Source organism: Triticum aestivum, chromosome 4D (genome assembly GCF_018294505.1).
Source record: "Triticum aestivum cultivar Chinese Spring chromosome 4D, IWGSC CS RefSeq v2.1, whole genome shotgun sequence".
In the NCBI taxonomy this organism is placed as follows: domain Eukaryota; kingdom Viridiplantae; phylum Streptophyta; class Magnoliopsida; order Poales; family Poaceae; genus Triticum; species Triticum aestivum.
Window position 1 is genome coordinate 190273588 of NC_057805.1, and position 25124 is coordinate 190298711.

A 25124-nucleotide genomic window follows, 5' to 3' on the forward strand; every position below is an offset into this window, starting at 1 on the left:
TGGAGCTGGCCTCTTGAGGCTCGGGGGCCCAGTCTTAGGAGGAGACCACCTCCGTGGCTAAGCCGACTCCAGCGGCGCCCGTCTCCACCGCACCCGCTGGGGGTCCGGGGGCTCCGAAGCCCCATGCCGTCCTTGCTATTGTTGCTTCGCTAGCCCTGGCACCGGTGCCACCTCCTCCCCACGCCATCAAGCTAGAGGACCATGGCTCCTCCGCCATGCCTGGCGCTCTGGAGGATGCCTTCGCCACACTGGATCGTGTCGGGGCTGATCTTCAGGGCGCCGATCGGCGCATGGTGACGGGGCGCCTGGGGCTGGTCTCGTGGTGGCTCCAGGCCGATTCGTCTATTAGAACGACCTGGGGCCAGGCCAAGGCCGCCGCTGAGGAGGGCAGGAAGGTGGCCGGCATGGCCGCAGCTGCTCGTGATGAAGCGCTGGCCGATGCAACGGCTGCTGAGAAACGCTGCCGCACGGCAGAGCCCGAGCCGAACGCCCTCCGTGACGAGGAGGCTGCCCGCACCCGTCAGCTCGAGGAGCAAGAGAAGGAGCTGAAGGCCCGGGAGGCTACACTCGCCAACCGCAACGCTGAATTGGAGCAGGCAGCCCAAGAGCAGGCTATGTAGCAAAGCTGCCTGGGAAGCTGAAGGAGGAGCTGGAGGCGGCCCAGGCGTCCCACACCAAGCACGCCTCGTCGAATGCCAAGAACCGCGGGGAGCCATACTTGATCTCAAGTGCAAAGACTGCTTCGGCGCTGTAGACGAGCAAGAACGGGCTCTCGCCAGTGGCTTAGTCACGGTGGTGCGGATGGACCACAACACGGACTGTAGCTCATCGAGCCAACCCCTGCCGCGAGCCTCAAGCCTCCTCTTGAAGTTTCTAGTCTTGAGGCCCCTGAGGACCTCCACGTTGGTGCGCTCGGCCTGGCCGTTGCTTCATAGGTGCGCCACCGGAGCGTAGTATATCGGCGTTCCAAGGTTTGCCCAATATGACTAGAAGAAGTTGCTTGTAAACTGGGAACCGCTATTGGTGATGATGCGGTTAGGGACGCCAAACCGGCTCGCGATGCCCTTGATGGACTTGACCGCCGAGCCTATTGGGATGGTGCATACGGGTTCCACATCGGTGCACATGGTGAATTTGCTGACAGCTACATAAAGGTAACGGTAGCGGCTGGCCACCCAAGGAAAAGGCCCCAGTCTGTCTAGCCCCCAGACCGCAAAGGGAGATGGGGGCAGGATCGTATGGAGCCCCTGGCCCGGTTGGTGAATTTGCTTGGCGTGGAACTGGCAGGCCTCGTAGGACAAAACCAATTCGGCGGCGGTGCACAGTGCCATGGGCTAGTAGAACCCACTGTGGGGCATCTTGCCCATGAGAGCGCGCGATGAAGAATGGTGCCCGCAATCTCCCCCATGGATATCCGCCAGCAACTCCCATCCTTGATCTTCTGAAATGCACCTTAGTGAGACGTCGTCAGGGCGCCTCTGGTACTGCTTGCCATCCTGCAAGCAGTAAGCGGTGGCCTGGCGGGCCACGCTCCGCATCCTCCTCCTTCTTAGCCAGGGTGCCGTGGAGCAGGTACGTTAAACTGCTGGGTCCAAAGGCCCTCCCGAGGCATCAGTGCACAGAGTAGGTGGGCTCCTGAAGTCGGGCCACAGGCCGGGGCGCCTGCGGGTTGCGCGGGAGGAAACTCCTCGGCAGCATAGTTCTTGATGTCGCGGCGCGGCTGACGGCCTGAAGAGCCTTTCTTCAAAAGACACTAGGGGTTTGGGGCTCGCGGCACGATGCTCGCTTGCGATATCGTCTGCTTCTTTGTTCACGCCCCTCGGGACATGCTGCAATTCCAAGGTCAAGAATTGCATTTTTGATTTTACGTACCTCCTCTAGGTATGTCACCATGTGCTCGTCCTTTGGCTTGTACTCCCCGTCGAAGTTGACGAGGAGCCGTTTGGAGTGGCGGCCGCGGGTCGGCACCTGAGATCAGCCCCCGGATCCATAGTCTTATCGACCGTCGCCGCCCCCGCTGGACCGTGACGACCAAGACACGGCCCGCCACGGCAGCTTTCGCGGTGGGTTACCATGGCTTGCCCTGACCGGATCCCGGGGAAGCACCTCCTGGGCCGGAGGAGGAGCCCCGGACCCAGCCTCGCCACTACAGGGCCCTCCAGGTCCGCCTCGGAAGGACGAGTAGACGCAGTAGGGGCAAGCACGAAGCTGCGGTGTGGGCCGCTACACAGGAAGAAAGCGAAAGGGCTCCATGGCCCCGTAAGTGGCGTCAAGAATCTCGGGGATACGGTTGAGCTAGGCATCATAGTCATCGTTGGCATGATGATAGTGCAGCAACTCACGCACCATGAGGAGCGCGGCTTGGGCGTCCGCCGGCCCACGACGAGCATCGGAGGATGACACCGTGAAGGAAGGCGTGGCGGTGCGGCCGTCATACTGCACGAAGGGTGGCAGCGATGAGTCCTGCTGCTCATGAGCAGCAGGGGCGGTGGCAGCATTAGCTACTGGAGAAGCGGGCGGGCGTGAAACACCGTCGCCCACGGGCGCCGTTTGGGCGACGCGAGCGTCCTGGCTCTAGGCGCGAACTCGGCGAGCGTCAGCCATGCGAGCAACAAAGCAAAGACGAAACAAAGTGGAAGGGAGATCTTCGACACGCCCCAACCTGGCGCTCCAAATGTCGGAATCGGGGCTCCGCGGACCCAAACAAGGTTCGAACTCTTGGGCGTGTGCGAAGATCTAACCTAGATACAGCCATACATCGACCATCTGGTCTTGTCCCGGAGCTTCTAGGGTCTCTCTTGTCTAGAAAATAATCGTCAAAAAGTTTCATATCATTTGGACTCCGTTTGGTACTGATTTCCTGGAAAACCAAAAACAAGTAGAAAACAGCAAGTAGCACTAGGCACTAGGTTAATAGGTTAGTCCCAAAAAATGATATAAAATAGCACAAGAAGTTATATAAAATATCAAATATTGATACTATAATAGCAGGGAACAATAAAAAATTGTAGATACATTGGAGACTTATGAGGGCACCAGCCCCTACAAGGACCATGCGCCTACGAGTGGAAACCCCTAAACGAGAGGGCCCTCCACTTGGCTTGAGGGCACTCCTCCCCTCCTTGGCCGCCACCTCCTCCCTTGGAGGAGGCGCAAGGGCTAGCCATGTCCCTCCCCCTAGATAAAAAGAGAGGAGGCACAAGGGGCATCCCATCCCTTGACCATGGCGGCTGCCCTCTAGCTCTACCTCCACTTCTCATCCGTGTAGCGCTTGGCAAAGCCCTGCCAGATTTCTGCTACCACCACCACCACCACGCCGTCGTGTTGGATCAGATCTCTTCTACCTCTTCTCCGTCACTTGCTGGATTAGGGAGGAGGAGACCTCACCAAGTCGTACATGTGCTAAACTCGGAGGTGCTGCAGGTGCTTGGATCAGATTGGATCGCGACGCGAGCACGACTATGCCAACCACGATCTCTAGTTCGTCAATGCTTTTCGTCTACAACGGTATGTAGACACACTCCCCTTTTGTAGCTATGCATCTCCTAGATTGATCTTGGGTGTTTGTAGTATCTTTTTATTTTCATGCTTCTTTCCCCATTAAAAGGGAGAATCATGAATCATATAGCAAACATATTTAAGCCTAACCACTTCCTATGCATAGGGATTTTGCAAGCAAACAATTTATGGTGGCAAGAATCAACTAGCATAGCAAGGCAAACTAAGCATAACTTAAAAATTTCAACACATAGAGAGGAAACTTGATATTATTGTGATGCCTACAAGCATATGTTTGTCCCTCTCCCCCTCGTAATAATGTTCTGTAGGATCATGAGTATATTCAACAATATATCCATCACATAAAGCATTCTTTTCATGATCCATAAGCATAGAATTTTTATTACTCTTCTCGTAAGCAATTCTCTTCTCATTCATAATAGTGGGAGTATCGTATGAAACTCGAATACTATAAATAGTTTCCACATTAAGAGAGTAATGTTCAGTAAATTGGTAATCATAATTATGACAAGTTTTAGAAAGATAATTAACAGTAGTTCTTATAACATAAGTATCATCACCATAAGTAGCAATTTTGTTCTTATAACATAAGTATCATCACCATAAGTAGCAATTTTGTTCCAAATCTACTTCCATCATTATGATAAGATTCAACACCATCCAAAATAGTGGAATAATTATTACCTAAAGTTGACACTCTTCCGAACCCACTTTCATAATTATAGCAATCATTAGAAATAGAAGGCATGCTATCATCATAATAAATTTGATCATAAAAAGTAAGGGGACGATCATCTTCATTAAGCATAGCATCCCCAAGCTTAGAATAAATATTATTTGCAGCAAATACATTCTCAAACATGTCATTCTCATCAAACATAGAATCCCCAAATTTGTGGTTGTGCATATCTTTAGCATGGTCACTCTTATCATTAATAGTATGAATAGCACCAATAGTATAACAATTATTATCATCATAATTTTCCAAATTAGTGCCAAAATTATTTCTGGATTATAAGAAGTATCATTATCTTCCCAATCATAATTATCACAACAAGTAATAGGCATAACAAAATCATCCTCAATAGTTCCGTCGGACTTTGTGCCATTAGACATAAAGACGATATCAACTTCGTCATCTTCCGCAATACCTTTTGATTCATTCTCATGAGGCACAACCATAATGGGAGCAACATTATTTGGGGGATATATATTTTTACCCTTGGTTTTCCTTCTTCTCTTCTTCTTCTTCACCACATTATGTGTGGGTTTAATTAATTTTTACGAGCTTCTTATTGAAGAGATTGGTTGGATTGGAAGCACCTCTTTGTTACCCGATTCATCATGAGGGAAAATAGGAGGGAATTGGAAATATTTTTCCTTTCATTAGTGTTCCTTTTATATTCTATTGGTTTTCCCGTCTTTCTATAATTGGCTATATAAGCATCTCATTGCAATTTACCACCCAAAACATATAGATTTCTTGTATATTAATTTCAGCATGGATTGTGAATATGAATACTTCAAACCAACTATTTTATGTGACAATTCTTCACACCCCGAAAATAGACAAAGTTAATTATAAAATTCAAGGGTGATGAAGTTATTTCAATATTTGGACATGATTCGATCATGAAAAATATGCATTGGAAATTGAGATCACCAACTTCATTGCAAAGTTCCCAAGTAATGGTATGAAGAGAACATTATTTGTTAGCAAAATCATATATCACTTTAAGCCACCATTTAGTGTTGCCATGTTTATGCTTCTTACAAAATCTATCATCCCTAATTGGCATATTTTCACAAAGTCTATGCACTCCACATAAATTGACATGATTATAAGAAACCTCATTTCTAGAAATTTTTATCATGACTAGTGCAGTCTTCATTAGCTTTGTGGATATTCATAGAAATCATACTAACAAGATTGGAATCATGCTTATAATTCAAAGATTTTATGCCAAACATTTTATTTAATTCTTCTTCTAACACTTTGGCACAATTTTTTGATCCATCATTTTCAAGAAAGACTGCATAAAGATAGGCAATTTGGCACAACTTCACTTCTATTTTTTTGTAGTTTTCTTTTATAGACCAAAGTATTCAAAAACAAGAAAATAAAAGATTAAATTGCAAGATCTAAACATATACCTTCAAGCACTCACCTCCCCGGCAATGGCGCAAAAAAATAGCTTGATGTATACTATGCAACTTTTATTCTTGTATACTCTGTTGGGCCTCCAAGAGCACTGTTTTGTAGCATAGCAGCAAATTTCCCTCAAGTGGATGACCTAAGGTTTATCAATTTGTGGGAGGTGTAGGATGAAGAAGAGGGGTGAAGCAGTACAGTAGAGATAAGTGTTCCCTCAATGAAAACCAAGGTTATCGAACCAATTGGAGAACCACACAAACCTTCTCTAGCACCACCTACACACACTAACGCAAATACTTGCACCCAACATAAGCAAGAGAGTTTTCAATCCCCTTGAACACGTTACTTGCAACGATCAATTCTGATAGTGATAGATCGATAAATAAATTGCAAAACAAAATAAAAGTAAATAAACTGCATTAAGGTATTTTGGGTTTTAATAATATGTAAAGGTAGACCCGGGGACCATAGTTCTCACTAGAGGCTTCTCTCCGGAACACATAGCATATGATGGGTGAACAAATTACTGTTGGGCAATTAATAGAAAAGCGCATAGTTGCGATGTATTCATGGCAATGATCATGTATATGGGCATCATGTTTGTGACAAGTAGACCAACTCCTGCCTGCATTTACTACTATTACTCCACCAATCAACTGCTTTCCAGCAAGCATCTATGGTATTAAGTTCATGACAAATAGAGTAACGCTTTAATCAAGATGACATGATATATACAAAGTAAACCTTATCAACATGAATAAACCCCGGAGTTTTACAAATGGCAACAACACTATACGTGCCTCGCTACCCCCACTGTCATTGGGTGAGGACACCACAAGATTCACTACTCCAGGATGCTGCTAACGTGACACGACAACAGAGATCATTCGACGAAACTGTGTGTGATGCATTAGTCGCAAATTTTGTTGTAAGAAAACCGTCAAAAATGATACAAACTATTTGCGATGCCAGATACATCAAACACGATTCATATTATAGTTCCATGTGTGATACGTGGCATACAGTTCACTTGAATGAACAGTTTCCACTAAGCGTACAGAAACAATAGCCAGATGAAGGTGTGTGCGATATACAACATACAATTCACTCTGATGAATTGTTTGTGATTTGGCAACACAACAGAAACGGTCAGCCAGATCAAGGTGTGTGCGATAGAGGGCATACAGTTCACTCCGATGAACTGTTTGCATTGAGCCAAGAGAATAGAAACACTTTAACTTAACAAGATGTCTGTGATACATGGAAAATAGGTTCGTAATCAGAAATGTGTGCGAAGACCGATAATAACACAGACGATTGCTACTAATAAGTCGTGTGTGTTGTGGACAAATGCGTGCTAGTATACAATTGTAAGCAATTGATGAATTCATCACCGACGGTTTCCTTAGTATGGCCCATGTGCGATGTGATTGCATACAGAACAACAAAATATATACTTTATAAAGACAAGATTACATAACCAAATTAAACATCCAATTACATAGGTGGCTAGTACACACATGACATTTGCGCACACAAAAGAAAACTAGTACATCCATAATTAACTAGGATAAATGATCATCTGATCATCATCTACTTCTTCTTGTAACGCTTGCCGCCACTACTATACTGGTGGCTCGATCCCTCGTTGATTACTGGAAGAAGGCACTCCCTCATGTCAACGATCCGCATGTGCATCTCGTAGCATGTGTACACATTCTTCACAACGAACTTGAGGTGAGCTTCATCCAATTTCCGCATCTAGGCCCCATGCCAGGATACGGGATTTCTCTTGGTATCCTCCTTCATATTTTCATAGTAGTGGTCGATGATGGCCGAGGTGAGTTCAACCAGAGAGTCATTCTTCGTGCTTCCCCTGACCTTGTAGTGGCCATGGATTTCTACAATGTTCTTGCAGGCCAAGCCCGTAACCTTCAGCTCTTTTACATCGCCGGTGGTTTCCACCGTAGCGAACTTGTAGTCGGTGCTATTGACAAACCTGGCAAAACGGTCTCAAGGCTTTGTGGCCATGCAGTAGTGGTAGATGAGGACATGATGGTGCACGCACAACTGGGCGACGGCAACCTTCTGATCTATCCCAGGATGACCGCTGGTGTACTGAAGGTCGATGCCTACCACTTTGTACTTGTCTCCAGCAAGCAAGTGCTCCACAATGTTAATGTAGTCCTCCACCACAGCTAGGTCGATGGTGTACACCACCGAGAGATCTGTCTTGCTCGCATGGGTCTCCACTTGATACATTCCGAACTCCACTGGAGCACCGCTAGACATCCTCTCTGTATGTGTCGTCGTGGGTGTCCTTGTTGTGTTGTGGGGCGCGATCAAAAGGTTGAAGAGACTAAGGTTATAATGGCTGCGGGAATTAATGGGGAAGCCAGACGGCGTGGAATATTGGCATGCCCGGATTGTTGTTTTTGCAGCGCGTAACTCCATCATGCTACATGTAACTGCATCATGGCGATGCGTGTGGCGCAACCGCATGCATTTGGGGGCCCCAACGTGATCCTGCACCGGCCCCTACCGCTGGCAGAGCACGCACGGAGGGACGCGAACAGAGCGCTCCATGGCCGCCTGGCGAGCAATGATATGCATATAGCAGTTGAACACGCAGGGAAAAGACGTCCACAAACCAAGCACATGGAGGGACACGAGCAGAGCGTGCTGCGGCGCCTAGTGGCAAGCAAAGTGAGACAAGGGCCGCGAGCAGAGGTCGGCACAGTGAGGTGAATATGGGCAACAGACAAGGGTGCACCGGCTAATTGTGTGGCAAGACCGATAATAACAAAGACATTTCCTGTTAATATGTTGTGTCGGTTCTTGGCAAACAATGCTTGCTGGTAATTTATTGTCTGCCATTCTTGAAATCATCATCGACCTGTTCCTTAGTTTAATTATTTGCCATGATTTTCTCAGTCTACACAACATCTATGCTCTCTGTGTGCAGAACTATATTCTTTATTGTGAATAGTGTGCTCTATTGGGCACACAAGTATATGGATCATAGCCTTGGGCGAGCAATGTGCCCGCACACGTCGTGCTAGATCAGGGTTCCTTCTATGCTAAGTTCCCATTAATTGATGGAGTTTTATGAACATGCCACAATTTCCTGCCACTTCCTCATTGGTTTCCCGCCGCCACCCAGCGATATTGCGCATAAACCTAGGCGGCACATGACACACCAAGGCAACAAGCGCAGCCCATAGCCCATCTTCCTTTTCCAAGCATACCAACCAACCGAAGTGGTGCCTCCACAATCAACCTCCTCGACGAGAAAACGAGAAGGCGCCACGACTCAGCGAGGCCAAGGGTGTCCTCGGCAATACGATGGACTATGTAGTGCCGCGCGTCATCGCCAGGGTTGAGCAGACGCTCGGCGCACGACGCTTTAGTGCCACGGATCAAGATAGGCATGTCATCACCGAGAGGCTGCAGCTCGCCGCACAACATGATCGGTGGTTCCCCGCAGAGAAAGCTAGGCGCTTCCGCGCCGATACGCTGTGGCTCGCCGCACAGCAAGACTGTTGGAGCACCGCAGAGCGAAAGGTGTGGCACGCCGCACAGCAAGAGCGGATCCATCGGCGCTTGCCTGCTGTCGACAGGGCGTCGTAGCTAGGTACACGGTCCGTCGGTAGCCCCATTCCTCAGTGGGAGTGGGAAGAGGCCGTCTGCGTCATACTTGCACTAGAGGCCGGTCGCGCCGTGCTTGCACCGGATGCCCGCCCCACTCTTCGCATGGGTCGCGTCGTTTTCCTTTTCCGCAGACCACTCGATGCCAATGCGTTGGTCGCTAGGCTCGACTGGCTCCTTGGCCCAGGTGTCTACCCAGGCGCTGTAGAGGAACATGGCCATCGCATCCTCGAGCTGGTGATCTCCAATGAAATAGCCAACTTGGAGCTCGAGATCGCGCTCCAGATGTACCGCGAGTGTTTTGACCGCTTGGACGAACGCCTGCATGAGTTTAGGCAAAGCCCAGAGCTGCTGGTCATGGATGAGTTTTATTTTGTTGAGTCCTTTTGAAGTGGATCGCTATATATTCACAACAATCATAATATTGCATTGTTTCAATGTGTGTACTCTATTTTCCGTTCTTATATATTGTTCAATTTCAATGTGTATATATATGCTTTCCATTCTGTATATGTGGATGATAACAACCAGATACAAATTAGTATACGAAAACAGGCTAAAAAATGGAATTCACAATATATATTATTTTTTCATTAGTTCATCACATAATATATATAATATCATCACATATACGTGATGATACTTAACTACTATGTAATGCACAAAATTGAAAACGTAAAAATACTAAAACTAATAATTACTCCTTAGGGGGCAGTATTTCCGGCAGCCCCTTGCTAGCAGCTCCCTGGTGCGCGGCGGCTTCCCAGCACGGAGGCAGTACTCCGCCTCATATCGCTTGACATGCCGACCTGCCTCTTGTTGGTGGACGAGAGCGAACGATCTTGCCATTTCATTGGGTGCCCACCGTAGCTCCTCGTCGGTAGTACGCTGGAGCTTATCGTCCCACCTCCATGAAGCGATGAGGCGCCTAGCGCCTTTGGCGTTCCTGGCAAAGTATTGGTCGTCTTTGTACACCTCCTCCGCACGTCGACGCGCCTGCGCCCAATGTTCCACCGCCTCCTTTTCCCAGGCGGCCTCACGGGCTTCATGGGCCACCTAGTACCTGGCATCCTCCTCCGCCATCTCCTTCTTGAATGCCACTTGCCTGGCTTTCTCAGCCGGCCGCAACGCCTTCCACAGACAAAGATTGTACTGGCCCCAAAACTACTCCAAAGTTGGGGAGTCCAGTGGAACCTCATCCAGCGGCGCGTAGGGGTCCTCCTCATCGCTGCTCTACGACCGAATGTCCTTGGGGGCACCGCCTCCTCGTTTGCGCGTGGACAGATTGAGGACGCCATGCCAGAGTTTTGTGAGAGAGAGGGAAGGGGGAGGGGCGGGCGAGGAGAGGATGTAGATGAGAATGCAGGAGGGACGACATGAGTAGGGTAGTATTTATTGGTAGCCGGAATCTAGAGCGACGGGAGCATTACACACGCCGGTCGTAGGAATTTACAAGTTCTGTAGCTTGAATTGGACATGATTCCCACAACAAAAGCCATGTGTGGAATTAACCGCTGATGGTTTCCAATACAGAACCGTGTCTAATTAATAACCCGCGTCAGGCGCCCCTCACATTCCAAACCTCGAGGCGCAAAATAGAGTGCCAATCTTGTGAGGCCTAGTTGTCTTGCCAGGTATTTACATTTTCCTTCCAAACGTAAGGCACGAATGCTTATTTTGTGTTACCATGATATTATTGTATAATGTAATGTAATACATAAATAATTTTTTGAACACATGATGGTTTGTTGTTGCATGTACGTGTGCTTGAATTTGAATTACGGCCATTAATTGGCTAGAAAATCACTTAAATGTCTTAAAAGGGTTAAACACCGCCCTAAAAATTTCAAAATTTTAACATGACAGTTGTATTAGTGCATTTTAACGGTACAAAAAGTTTCGAGGCCATACGAGGATGCTACCGCCAGTTCGTCATCAAACATGCGTTGTTCCCTCTCGGAACGACCATGAGTCTTCTCGTGAGAAGCTCTGGTTTGTGAGGGGTGTGTGTCCGAACTTTCGTCAAACAGGCCAACTTTTTTATCATGGCATCTTCGTGCCATGCCATTACATCAAGCAAGGTTCCGTGTATTTCTGATCATTTTTGAATTTTTTGGAATTTAAAAGGCATGGCACCAAATGCTTGTGTCCAAGTCGTGACACCAATATATTTGAAATTCCATCAATTTACTGCACAGGGCATCAAGTCACACACGAGGACACAAGTATGATTTACCAAACCATTATGGTTAGTTTTTGCATGTATATGTAGTTAAAATTTCAATTATTGTCAATAAATTGCTAGAGAATCACATAAATGTCTTTAAAAGGTCAAAGGACTCTTGAAATTTTCCAAATTTTAACATGGTAGTTCAATTAGTGCATGTTAACCATACAAAATGTTCCAGGCCATAAGAGGATGCTACCGCCGGTTCATCATCAAACATGCATTGTTCCCTCTCGGTACCACAAGCACTAAAAAAATACACTTCCGTGATGATACGTGTTTGTCACAGTAGGTCACGTTTTCTGTCATGCATGTACATCCATGACGATTTTATGGTAGAATCAAGATAGTCATACTTGTGTTCTCGTAGAAGTGTTCCATGACATTACCAAAATTATCATCACAGAAGTGTCCACTTCCATGACGATAAATGGCGCGTTATGGAAGTGCTTTCGTCAAGGGTAACCGACACGTGGCATCCACCATAATAGGTCGCCGTTAAGCTATCGGGTCCGGATTTGGATCCGATAACCCGTTAACAGCCCGGACCAATGGGGATTTTCCATGTGTAAAATTCTCAATGGCCAGAGGAACCACGTGTCGGCTCACCATTGGGACAGATGTCATCCACTCATTGGACAGGAGGCGCCTATGATACGTCGACACGTGGCATGGCCCAATAGAGGCCCATTCCCATTAAAAGGCCGGCCCGTTTGACTTGCTCAAAGGTAGCGGGCCGGCCCACGGAAAGCCTGTTAACAGCCTGCTCGTATATAGCCCATTTACGGCCCGCTAAGTCACGGCCCGTTACGGCCTATCCGAATTAAGCCAATTAGCTTCATCTGGGCCGTCCAATATGATTCCAGCCCGTTGTAACTTCCGGCCCATGTATGGCCCATGACGTCTTTCGGCCCATACGAGGCCCTTTCTAACTCTTGGACCATTAACGGCCCGTGGTGAAACTGGCCCGCAATGAACAGTGTATCGATTTATAGCCATTAACGCTCCATTATTCCATTGGGCCGTTTCAAACCCGTGTTATCTTTCGGCCTTCTTAGGGCCCCACTTGTTCTTGGGCTCATTTCCAGCATTCGGTTACTTACGGCCCGTTACTGGCCTTTTTTGCTTGTGGGTCAAATTCAGCCCGTGGTTACAGTCGGCCCATTTGTGGCCCGTTAATCCGTTGGGCCATTTTTGTAGCATCATCAAATACAGCCGATTAACGACGACCCATTATGGTCAGCCCATTAACGGACGATTACAACTCTAGCCTGTTTATGGCCCATAATGCGGTGGACTTGCCACAAATACGATGTCAACTACATGATCATGCAAGACAATATGAAAATGATGAAGCGTGTCATAATAAATGGAACGGTGGAAAGTTGCATGGCAATATATCTCGGAATGGCTATGGAAATGCCATAATAGGTAGGTATGGTGGCTGTTTTGAGGAAGATATAAGGAGGCTTATGTGTGATAGAGTGTATCATATCACGGGGTTTGGATGCACCGGCGAAGTTTGCACCAACTCTCGAGGTGAGAAAGGGCAATGCACGGTACCGAAGAGGCTAGCAATGATGGAAGCGTGAGAGTGCGTATAATCCATGGACTCAACATTAGTCATAAAGAACTCACATACTTATTGCAAAAATCTACAAGTCATCAAAACCAAGCACTACGCGCATGCTCCTAGGTGGACAAATTGGTAGGAAAAGACCATCGCTCGTCCCCGACCGCCACTCATAAGGAGGACAATCAAAGAAACACCTCATGCTTGAAATTTGTTACACAACGGTTACCATACGTGCATGCTACGGGACGCAAACCTCAACACAAGTATTTATCAAATTCACAATTACTCAACTAGCACGACTCTAATATCACTATCTTCATATCTCAAAACAACATCAAATATCAAACTTCTGATAGTATTCAATGCAATATATATGGAAGTTTTTATTATACCCATCTTGGATGCCTATCATATTAGGACTAATTTTATAGCCAAAGCAAATTACCATGCTGTTCTAAAAGACTCCCAAAATAATATAAGTGAAGCATGAGAGATCAATAATTTCTATAAAATAAAACCACCACCGTGCTCTAAAAAGATATAAGTGAAGCACTAGAGCAAAATTATCTAGGTCAAAAGATATAAGTGAAACACATAGAGTATTCTAATAAATTCCGATTCATGTGTATCTCTCCCAAAATGTGTGTACATAAAGGATGATTGTGGTAAACTAAAAATCAAAGACTCAAATCATACAAGACGCTCCAAGCAAAACACATATCATGTGGTGAATAAAAATATAGCCTCAAGTAAAGTTACCGATAGACGAAGATGAAAGAGGGGATGCCTTCCGGGGCATCCCCAAGCTTAGGCTTTTGGTTGTCCTTGAATTTTACCTTGGGGTGCCTTGGGCATCCCCAAGCTTAGGCTCTTGCCACTCCTTATTCCAAAATCCATCAAATCTTTACCCAAAAACTTGAAAAACATCACAACACAAAACTTAAACAGAAAATCTCATGAGCTCTAAGAAAACAAACCACCACTTTAAGGTACTGTAATGAACTCATTATTTATTTATATTGGTGTTATACCTACTGTATTCCAACTTCTCTATGGTTCATACCCCCCGATACTAGCCATAGATTCATCAAAATAAGCAAACAACACAGGAAAAACAGAATCTGTCAAAAACAGAACAGTCTGTAGCAATATGTATCAAACTAATACTTATGGAACTCCAAAAATTATGAAATAAATTGGTGGACGTGAGGAATTTGTCTATTAATCATATTCAAAAAGAATCAACCTAAAATCCCTCTCCAGTAAACAATGGCAGCTAATCTCGTTAGCGCTAAAGTTTCTGTTTTTTACAGCAAGATCGCAAAGACTTCACCCAGGTCTTCCCAAAGGTTCTACTTGACACAAACATTAATTAAAACATAAAACCACATCTAAACAGAGGTTATATGAATTATTTATTACTAAACAGGAACAAAAAGCAAGGAAAAAAAATAAAATTGGGTTGCCTCCCAACAAGCGCTATCGTTTAACGCCCCTAGCTAGGCATAAAGCAAGAATAGATCTAGGTATTATCATCTTTGGTATTTATCTTTTGAATGGAGTTATGCTCGGATCCGGGAGGTTCCTTACATTTCCCTTCATACCTGGAGATCTTTAGATCTAGAGCATCCAACCGCTTATTGCGAAGAGTGATCAACATATTCATGCGGTGGAGGTTCCCACTAACATTTTTAAGAGGCTCCAGAGATTTTTGCAAAATTTTAGTTACTTAGCATATATTCTCAAAAAATGGGTTCCTTCTTGAGTATGATGAAGTCCCTTATGTGGGGGTATTACTCCTACTATCCCCTCTATAATCTCATATGCAATACTAGGATCAATTTCAATAAAACTCCCTTTAGCGACAAAATCCAAGAATTTTCTACGGGACATGGTTAGCCCAACATAAAAATTACAAAGTAAAATCTAGAAATCTCCCTCTATAGTGCAATTACGATAGGATTCATTCATCCTATACCAAGCATCTTTTAAGTTTTCTCCTTGCCTTTGTTTGAAGTGAAGAACTTCAAAATCGGGAGAGAAAGGAAGAGGGCCAGCCATGATGGCGAAACAAACTATCTAACACACGGACACACAAGAAGCAAGCAAAAAGAGACGAACGAAAAAGGGTGAATAAAACGGCAAAGGTGAAGTGGGGGAGAGGAAAATGAAAGGCAAATGGAAAATAATGTAATGCGAGGGATAAGAGTTTGTGATGGGTACTTGGTATGTCTTGACTTGAGCCTAGATCTCCCGGGCAACGGCGCCAGAAATCCTTCTTGCTACCTCTTGAGCATGCGTTGGTTTTCCCTTGAAGAGGAAAGGGTGATGCAGCAAAGTAGCGTAAGTATTTCTTTCAGTTTTTGAGAACCAAGGTATCAATCCAGTAGGAGACTACCCGCAAGTCACCTAGTACCTGCACAAGCAATCAAGAACCTTGCAACCAACGCGACAAAGGGGTTGTCAATCACTTCAGGCCACTTGCAAAAGTGAGATCTGATAAAGATAATAAGATAAATATTTTTGGTATTTTTGTTGCATAGATTGGAAAGTAAAGATTCCAAAATAAACGGCGACAGAAATTGGCAAGTTGACAGGAAACTAATATGATGTAAAATAGACCCGGGGGCCATAGGTTTCACTACTAGCTTCTCTCATCATAGCATATATTATGGTGGGTGAACAAATTACTGCCGAGAAATTGATAGATAAGCACATAGTTATGAGAATATCCAGGCATGATCATGAATATAGGCATCACGTTCGTGTCAAGTAGACCGAAACGATTCTGCATCTACTACTATTACTCCACACATCGACCGCTATCCAGCATGCATCTAGAGTATTAAGTTCATAAGAACAGAGTAATGCATTAGGCAAGATGACATGATGTAGGGGGATAAACTCAAGCAATATGATACAAACCCCATCTTTTTATCGTCGATGGCAACAATACAATACGTGCCTCGCTGCCCCTACTGTCACTGGGAAAGGACACCGCAAGATTGAACCCAAAGCTAAGCACTTCTCCCATTGCAAGAAAGATCAATCTAGTAGGCCAAACTAAACCGATAATTTGAAGAGACTTGTAAAGATATCAAATCATGCATATAAGAATTCAGAGAAGAATCAAATATTGTTCATAGATAATCTTGATCATAAACCGTTAACAGCCATATGGCATCCACCATAACAGGTCGCCGTTAAGCTATCGGGTCCGGTTTTGGATCCGATAACCCGTTAACAGCCCAGACCAATGGGGATTTTCCACGTGTAAAATTCTCATTGGCTAGAGGAAACACGTGTTCGCTGACCGTTGGGATAGATGTCATCCACTCATTGTACAGGAGGCGCCTATGATACATCGACAGGTGGCACGACCCAGCAGAGGCCCATTCCGGTGAAAAGGCCGGCCCGTTTGACTTGGTCAAAAGGTAACGGGCCAGCCCACGGAAAGCCTCTTAATGGCATGTTCGTATATAGCCCATTTACGGCCCGCTAACTCCCGGCCCGTTACGGCCTATCGGAATTAAGCCCAGTAGCTTCATATGGACCATCCCAATATGATTCCAGTCCATTGTAACTTCCGGCCCATGTATGGCCCATGATGTCTTTCAGCCCATAAGGCCCTTTGTAACTCTAGGCCCATTAAAGGCCCAAGATAAAACCGGCCCATAATGAACAGTGTATCGCTTTATACCCATTAACGGCCCATTATTCCGTCGGCCGTCTCCAGCCCGTGTTAACTTTCGGCCTTCTAAGGGCCCATTTATTCTTGGGCTCATTTCTAGAATTCGGTTAGTTACGGTTCGTTACTCGTCTGTTCCGTTTGTGGGCCAAATTCAGCATGTGGTTACATTCGGCCCGTTTCTGGCCCGTTAACCCGTTGGGCTGTTTTCATAGCGTTCTCAAATATGGCCTATTAATTGCCCGTTATGGTCCACGAATAGTACGGACCATGTTTGGCGAAATGATTATATGCCACGTAGAAGGCCCATGGATCCTACAGCCCGTAGAAGACCAATGGATCCTACGGCCCGTAGATGGCCCATGGATCATATGGCCCGTTGAAAGTCCATGGATCCTACGGCCCATAGAAGGCCCATGGATCCTACGGCCCGCCGGAGGCCCATGGTTACAACAGTCCGTGTGTTGCCATGATTATTGTGGCCTAGGTCTCAAAAATAGGTTATTGTGGCCACTAGAAAAACACGGAAAAAGAACTGCAGTGACTACAAGCAAACAACTAAACAAGACAATAAGGAAATAAATAAGCAAGCAACTAACGCTAGCCTATTATAACTATTACACATATTACATCCACAGGGCATCAAAGTTCGCCACCAGTGCAGATATAGGGAACAAAGCAGCATATTACATACACTGGCCGTCAAAATTGGCCACCAGTGCAAATAAACGCGGCAGCAAAACAAGTCCATAACTGAAACAACTTCAGAAGAGCTCAAGAAACGTTATCCTGGGTATCCTCCAACGCTTGCTGTTGCACCAGAAAGTATGCATCTGAATGCTCCAGGGACTTTCGCAGTCCTTCCGCTTCGTGTCGTAGCACAGCTGATCGATGTCTTTCAGCTTGTAGTTGAGACTCAAGAAACCGAACTGATTCAGACAGTGAGTTTGAATAGCTTGTGCAAGCGGTAGTGGCCAGTAACTCGAACTGTAAACCAAGACAGAACTTTGGGGTTGTCTTACTGTCTTGAATATAGTTTTCCTTAGTTGTTTTATCAACAAAGTTGGAGTCCAACAAGGATGTCTCACGATCCTGAACCTTATATGCATTACTTCCTTTACCATTTCTTAATAAGGCACACTTCCCCAATATTCTGTCAGCATTCTAAAAGAACAAACAAGCAGACACATAACAGGTTTAGCATGTATATGAAACTCATTTCAGTGAACCAGTTCATTAGTAAGGTGGACAAGATTAAACTAAAAGGTCTTCTATTGCCAAGTAGTACATTATAAAAGCATCAAACAAACATATATCTATTTCCTATGGTCACTGCATTGTCTTGCCAAATCAAAATAGAGACATGGTTCAAATCATATTAGTTCAAAAGAAAGCAGCACTAAAAGAATACAAAGCGTGGGAAACTACAAGGCACAACAAGATTTCAGATGGGTACCACGGGTCTGCATGTACAACAACACTATAGGCCCTATTGTGTTGCTAGTAATGTGCATGATATGAGAAGTCAACTATATACACAATTGAAATTGAAATCAACAGAGCTATTTAGAAGAGCAAACCTGTTAAAGAAACATGCGTAAACATACCCGTTGTGCCATTGGAGTTTCCATTGGATGGTTCAATTTAAAAATAAGTTTGTATGAGTAAATACAGTGATACAAGAGCAAATCAGTATGCATGATTGCAATGGAGTCTTAAATGAGAACAATTGTTCTTCAGTTTAAGCACTTGTTCTACATGAACAGAGTACAGTAAGACGCAAGCATATAGTACTTAAAAATAAAATGAGCTCATAGACCTTACCACATTCTTGGTTCTGGACCAGTACAGAACAAGACGTTCCCAGTCATCGTCCAATAAATGTGTCTCAGGAGAACGTAAGGGAATTTGATGAGTTTCTTTGCCAGCGAAATATGTTTTCTTCAGGTAATTCTGATACTGCCACCAAGCATTCTTGAAGATAGCAGAGGTATTAGCACAGGTTACCTCATCCTTAGTTTCCAAATCAGTCCTTCTCTATAGAGAAAATTGGGAAAAATTGGTGTATTATAACCATCATGGAGGTAGAATGTATGGGACAAAGCAAAGTAGTTGCCATGATTAACATTACTTACACATAACTCCTGGACAAACACCTGCAACTGGTATTTTCCTTCATCTTCAGTATAATATTTCCATGATGGGAAGATACACACATAGGATTTAACAACATCAAATGCGATAGATGCTAAACTATGAATGGCTGGTTGTGCTTCCTCCACAGGAATAGGTGTACTAACTGGTGGAGTTGGGGTTCGCTGTGGTAGTACTGGTGCTTTGGGCACTGGAGCTGCCTTACTAACTGCTCTTGTTTGGGAGCTCTGTGCTGGAGATGGTGTTGTGTCAACCGGAACTGTGTTACTATCTGTTGGGGTTGGGGTTAGATTGGGTGAAGCTGGTTCTCTGTCCATCACAGTAGGGTAAAATCTGCGGGAGTCTGGGTTATGTGTGGTAGGGTTGGTTCTCGTGCATGTACAACCGGGGTGCTATCTCCACCAAGAGGTAGCACTGTTTTATTTGAAGACCGTGTTTTTACTCCGCTAGATACTGCCATCACCCGCTCCAATTCAAATGGCTGATAAACTAGAAACACAGTTGAATGTACAGAAATTGTATGAGAGACAGATGCAATAGATAGTGTGGAAAAAAGAGGGCATGCAATAGTTGACATGTATATTGTTTAACTAAAATGGATAACATGACATAATTTCACATATATGATGTCTATCTAAACTGGATAGCATATCATAACATAATTCAAAGATATGATGACTAACTAAACAGGATCGCATGTCATAATTCACATACATGTTATCTAAGTAATCAGGATCGCATGATTTATTTCACATATGTGATTTATATGCTAAGCAGAGGGCATTCGCATATATGATGTGTGAACTAAGAACATGTTGTTGAATATTGTGTATATGATGTCTAAACTATGCAATGCAAGACACCATATGCATGATATGAGCAGTATAACCGTGCCAAGTTAGAGCATACACCTCAGTGGGGGAATAGGACTGGTCATCTGTCTCTGAATCCATCTCCGAGGAGCTATCGGGACCCATCAAGAGATCTGCTTCGACAGGTAGCACTCTCTTCTCTGAAGGCCTTGTTTTCACTCTAGATTTTTCTATAACCCACTCAAATGGTTGATTCACAGGAAGAGTAGTTTAATGTACAAAAATTGTCGACAAATGGAAATGTAATGAAGAAAAGGATGGGCAAGATATCATTCAAATATATGATGCCTGGTTAAACAAGATGGCATTGCACATTTCACATATATTATGGCTGGCTAAAAGACATGAGACTGCATAAATCCCATATATAATATTGAAACTAAACAAGTGGCATTATAGAACATGTCTAAACTAAGCAGATGACATATATGACGTCGAAAGTATGCACTGCAAGGCAACATATGCATGATATGACTAACATCATCATGCCAAGTTAGAGCAAACACCTTGGGGGTAAGTAGGAGTGGTCAGCTGCGTCAGAATCCGCCTCAGAACAGATATCTTCCTCTGGATTACAATCTGGAGAGGGGGAGGGAGGGTTTGCCATTGAACCCACCATGGAGGGATGTCTGCATGACATTGTATTGCCGCGCAAAACTCTTCTATTTTTTCTACATGTTCAGCATGAATGTGTACAATATCTGACATGCATACAAAAATATATAGTGAGATTATGTAAGGAGAGCATGCAGAAATCTAGAGTAATGGTAACAACCAGTGGATGGATCCAAAAATAATGATAGCAGGCTGATGATTGCTTTAATTTGATAAAAAAACAGATTGTGATTGCTTTACTATTTGTTTCCCAGCCAAGATGAACAACATAGGCATACACTAGGTGAACCAGATATTAGACAGAGATACTATTCATTCCTGCCTCTATATGTGCCCCACAACTAATTTAGAACTCTAGTTTGAACATCAATTTGGACCTGACTTGGAGTCTAAGAGGTGAACAGGACAATAAAGTAGCAAGTAATATTAAGCAATGCATAACATAAGCAGAAACAAAAGAGTGCGACCTCTCCTGTGCACCCATGTACTCCTCAGGTTCATATGCTGAGTCGACGATGGTGATGCCGTTGCGGTGGGTGCCGGCGGCAGGGAAGGAGATCTATGTCGGATCACGGGTTCCGACAAAGCCCTTAAGGTTCGAACTCCGGGGTGCGCGCGAAGTTCTTTCCCTCGTAACGATCCACGCCCTAGCTTGCTAAGATCTCGCGGACGAACTCGACGAACTCACAACACAAGACACACAAGATTTATACAGGTTTGGGCCACCGTTGTGGTGTAATACACTACCCCAGTGTGGTGGTGGTGGTGGATTGCCTCTTGGGCTGATGATGAACAGTACAAGGGGAAGAACAGCCTCCTGAGGTTGAGGTGTTCTTGTGCTTGGTGTGTGGCTAAGGATAAGATGAGATGTCTCTGAATGAGTTATCTCCCCATCAGTTGTCTCCTACGGTGGTGGCTAGTTCTACTTATATAGGCCCTGGTCCTCTCCCCATATATTGAGCGGGAAGGGAGCCAACAACGGCCAATTTGAAAGGGGACAGCTAGTACAGCTTATCCTGACAAAAGCGGTCTTCGCCTGCAAAAGGCTCTGGTGGTGACGCCGCCTTGGGCTCCATGGTGACCTCCTTCTTGCCGTCCTGCTGGTCTTGGTCTCATTGCACCGATATGGAAACCTTTGCTTGACACCGCGGTACTCCGCGCCTGTGCTTGTCTCCTTAGCACCAAAGAGGAAATAAGGACGCTGCGCGCTCTGGCGCCCACCTGGCGCCCGCCTGGTCTTGATCGTCATGGCTCACGTCACGAGAACCTCGCGAGGTTTGCCTTGCCTTGATCTCTCCGCCCCTCACGAGCCAACCTGGCGAGGCCGCTCCTGAGGAGGTCTTGTGTCGTCCGCCTCGTGAGGCTTGGCCCCTCGCGAGGGTCTTGAATGCCTTGTTGATGAAGATGGGCCGTACATGCCTGCTAGCACAGCCACGCCATGGGCCGCAGGCAGGCAAGTCTGGGGACCCCTGTTCCCAGAACGCCGACAATCTGAGGCGGCGAAAGACGGTAAGGAGTCATGATGTCTGGTTTGGTGGATGCTTCTGTCGATGGAGCAGCTCATGTGAGGTGGACTACGTCGCGGCAGGAGCAGGACAAACCACACAAAGTTTTCTTCGACACCTACCTGTAACTGATGTAATTCTTTAAGGGCTCATTTGGCTTGCATGATTCTAAAAACGGAGGGATAGGAAAAACACCAGAATAGGATAGGAATGCACATGGGAAATAGAGCATTTGTGAACATAGGATTTCTGTGAACTTGGGTGTTTGGTTCACGGGAATTGGAGGAGCAGATGAATGCAAAGAAAAATGGCCAAAATAAAGTGAAACCATATGAAAGCATGTACAGTTAGAATGTTATTCTGCCACTAATGCACTTGGTCTTGTTTTCATGCATAGGATTTTGAAAAGTAGGTCAAGGTGGATGTTTCGGTCCATTCCTTTCAAGAAAATGCATGAATAATTGAATAGTAGAGTGCCATAGGAAAATTTCCTATTGCTATGTTTTTCTGTTGAACCAAAATAGCCCTAATGGATCAACATGAATGTAGAATAATAAGTGATGCGACAAGTGTAGAACCTCTTTGCTGTAGCCATGTCGACCTCAGCATCATTGGGTTGGTTGTAGAAGAAGTTGAGGCATAGGTGGCTGTCGAAGGTGTGGAGGAAGATCTGAGGAACCTGTAGACGGCGTCCAGGGCACTGCTCTGTTGTGATGGATCGTTCCATCGTTTGAGCAGCTCCGGTGAGCCGTAATACGTCGAGGCTGAAGCAGCACAAGACAGACATCATTAATCTCAAGTGGGATTCTAATAGCATCTCCTATAGATGATGTAAAATACATTACCAAAAAGTTATAGATGTAGAGCATGATTGGTTTGCTGCCAATATTTGGCTAGCCAAATGTTGGAATTGCCAAATATTGGCAATACCAAGACTTGCCAAATATTGGCAATACCAAGACTTGCCAAATATTGGCAATACCAAGACTTGCCAAATATAGGAAATACCAAGACAACTCGGTAACCAACCAAGTAGTAGCCAATATTTGGCACAATGCCAAACATCGGCATGCCTATTTTTGGCACCAAACCAATTATGCTCGTAAAATTTACATCACAAAAAACCACCTGACTACAACAGGTGAGGTAAAAACTATTGACCCTGAACTTAACTGTCGAAACTGAAATTTACTATGGAATCTGAATGTTATTGTCGAAACTGAACGAAATGGTAGCAAAGAGGCACTTCACATGTAGTTTAGGGAGGGCCTGCAGTTCATCTTCAACTTGCACCCCCCTGAGCCACACGCCACCGCCGGCCGAACCGCCGACCCCCGCGCACCCTCGCCGCCCCGAAACAACTCCCCACCGCGGGTCCGCCGCCGCCTCACCGCCCCGAAACAACTCCCCACCGCCGGTCGGCTGCCGCCCCGGCCAACCCTCTAGGCCACCGCCCCACCACCATGCCGCCCACCGCCGGCGACCAACGCCCCACCTTGAACCCTAAGATAGATAGCAGGGTACCTCTCTGGCGAGCCCCCCTCTCCGCTGCGGGTGGTTCTTCCTTAACTCCGGTGAGCCCCCCACCCCCTGAAAATCGACTGACCCAAAAGTCGATTCAGTCGACTTAAGTGTAGCTAAATCAGAACAGAGTAGCAACAAGAGCGAGGGGGAGAGCAGCAGCAGCAGCGCGAGTGAGAACCAGAGCAGCAGTTGCAGATCTGGCTGGTATGGACTCCGTCCCCGAAGGGGCCTCACTCTGGGGGAGAGCCGCCGTGGAGATGTCACTCGCAGCACTGGCTTCGAGGTAGCCGCTCCATGGGGGTGCAAGATGGAGCACCGTCGGCGCTGGGAGGTCGAGTTAAGGAGAAGGTGCCATGCGATGAGTGTACAACCTCTTTAGTGGCGTCGAGTAGGCCTCGGCTTCGTCCGAGGAGTCGGTGAGCATGTTGCGGTTCCGGTGGAGCAGGTTAAGGCCGCGCTATGGGGATGGAGCAGCCGCGATAGAAGAGGCGATCATCCGAGCAGCTCCTTGGAGGTGGAGGACGGGGCGGCTGAACAGGCGGGACAACAAGATGGACGACGGATCCTCATCCGGGGAGGTGGATGAGGAACGTCGAGTTGTTGCGGTGGACGACGTCGTTGGGGAAGAGGCTGCAGCTGGGCAGCGGTGAGGTGGCGGACAAAGGAGGGTGGGGTTTCGCGGCTAGAGCGGAGAGGTTATGGCGGCCTGGGATTTTGAATGGCGAAAAGGAGGCGATGGGAGGGGGAACCATGACTTAGGGACGTGCTTGTCCAAAATGTAGGGTGTGTTACAAAAGTACCCCCATCGATTTGAACTAGTGGCCCTTTCGGCTCAGGGTTAGAAGGGGGATTTTGCGTGTCGTGATTTGGCAGCTGGAGGGAGTTTTTGCGCGCGGTGTAATTTCGGGATAGCAAGGGGCGGGTTGTGAAGGCGCGAGTTTTGGGAGCACGTTATCTGAATTTTCGGGATATATCAAGGCGCGGATTGAATTTTAGGGACAAGCCTAATGTGTAATATTGTACTTGTATGTACCAAATCATTTCGCACTTCCATCAACGAAAAAACGAAAAAAAACTATTCACACCACACAAAGAGAGAGTCTTGTCCCGTTTTACTATACAAATGCTATTCAAAGCTATGAATCCATGTTATGTCCAATTAAAATATTTCATTGGCTGTATAATGCATGTAACCTACTGATACCAACATTTTAGTGCATTCAAAATGTCTATACTACCGCTGCAATTCGAACTAAATTTGAATTTGTTTCTCTATTTGAATAAGAATCTACAATCATATTGTTGCCAAATTCAACCATCATTCGTGTATTACCTTAACAACACACCGCATGATTACTATAGAGATAGATATGAACTATGTGTACTATATGAACTCGAATTCAATTTTTTTAATACACTTGATGTTGATTCCAAATAATAGTACATTTGATGTACTAACTAGATATTCATAATCTAAACCATGTTCCATACATACACTGTGTTTATCACACAAAGTATAGTGCCCCGGCCCCTACATTATGACAAGTATTTAGCCATGAGCTGCAAAAGCCACACATTAGCCCAAATTATAATCAATGTTCTATATATTATATGTAGTACTGGCAAGATGCCCATGCGTTC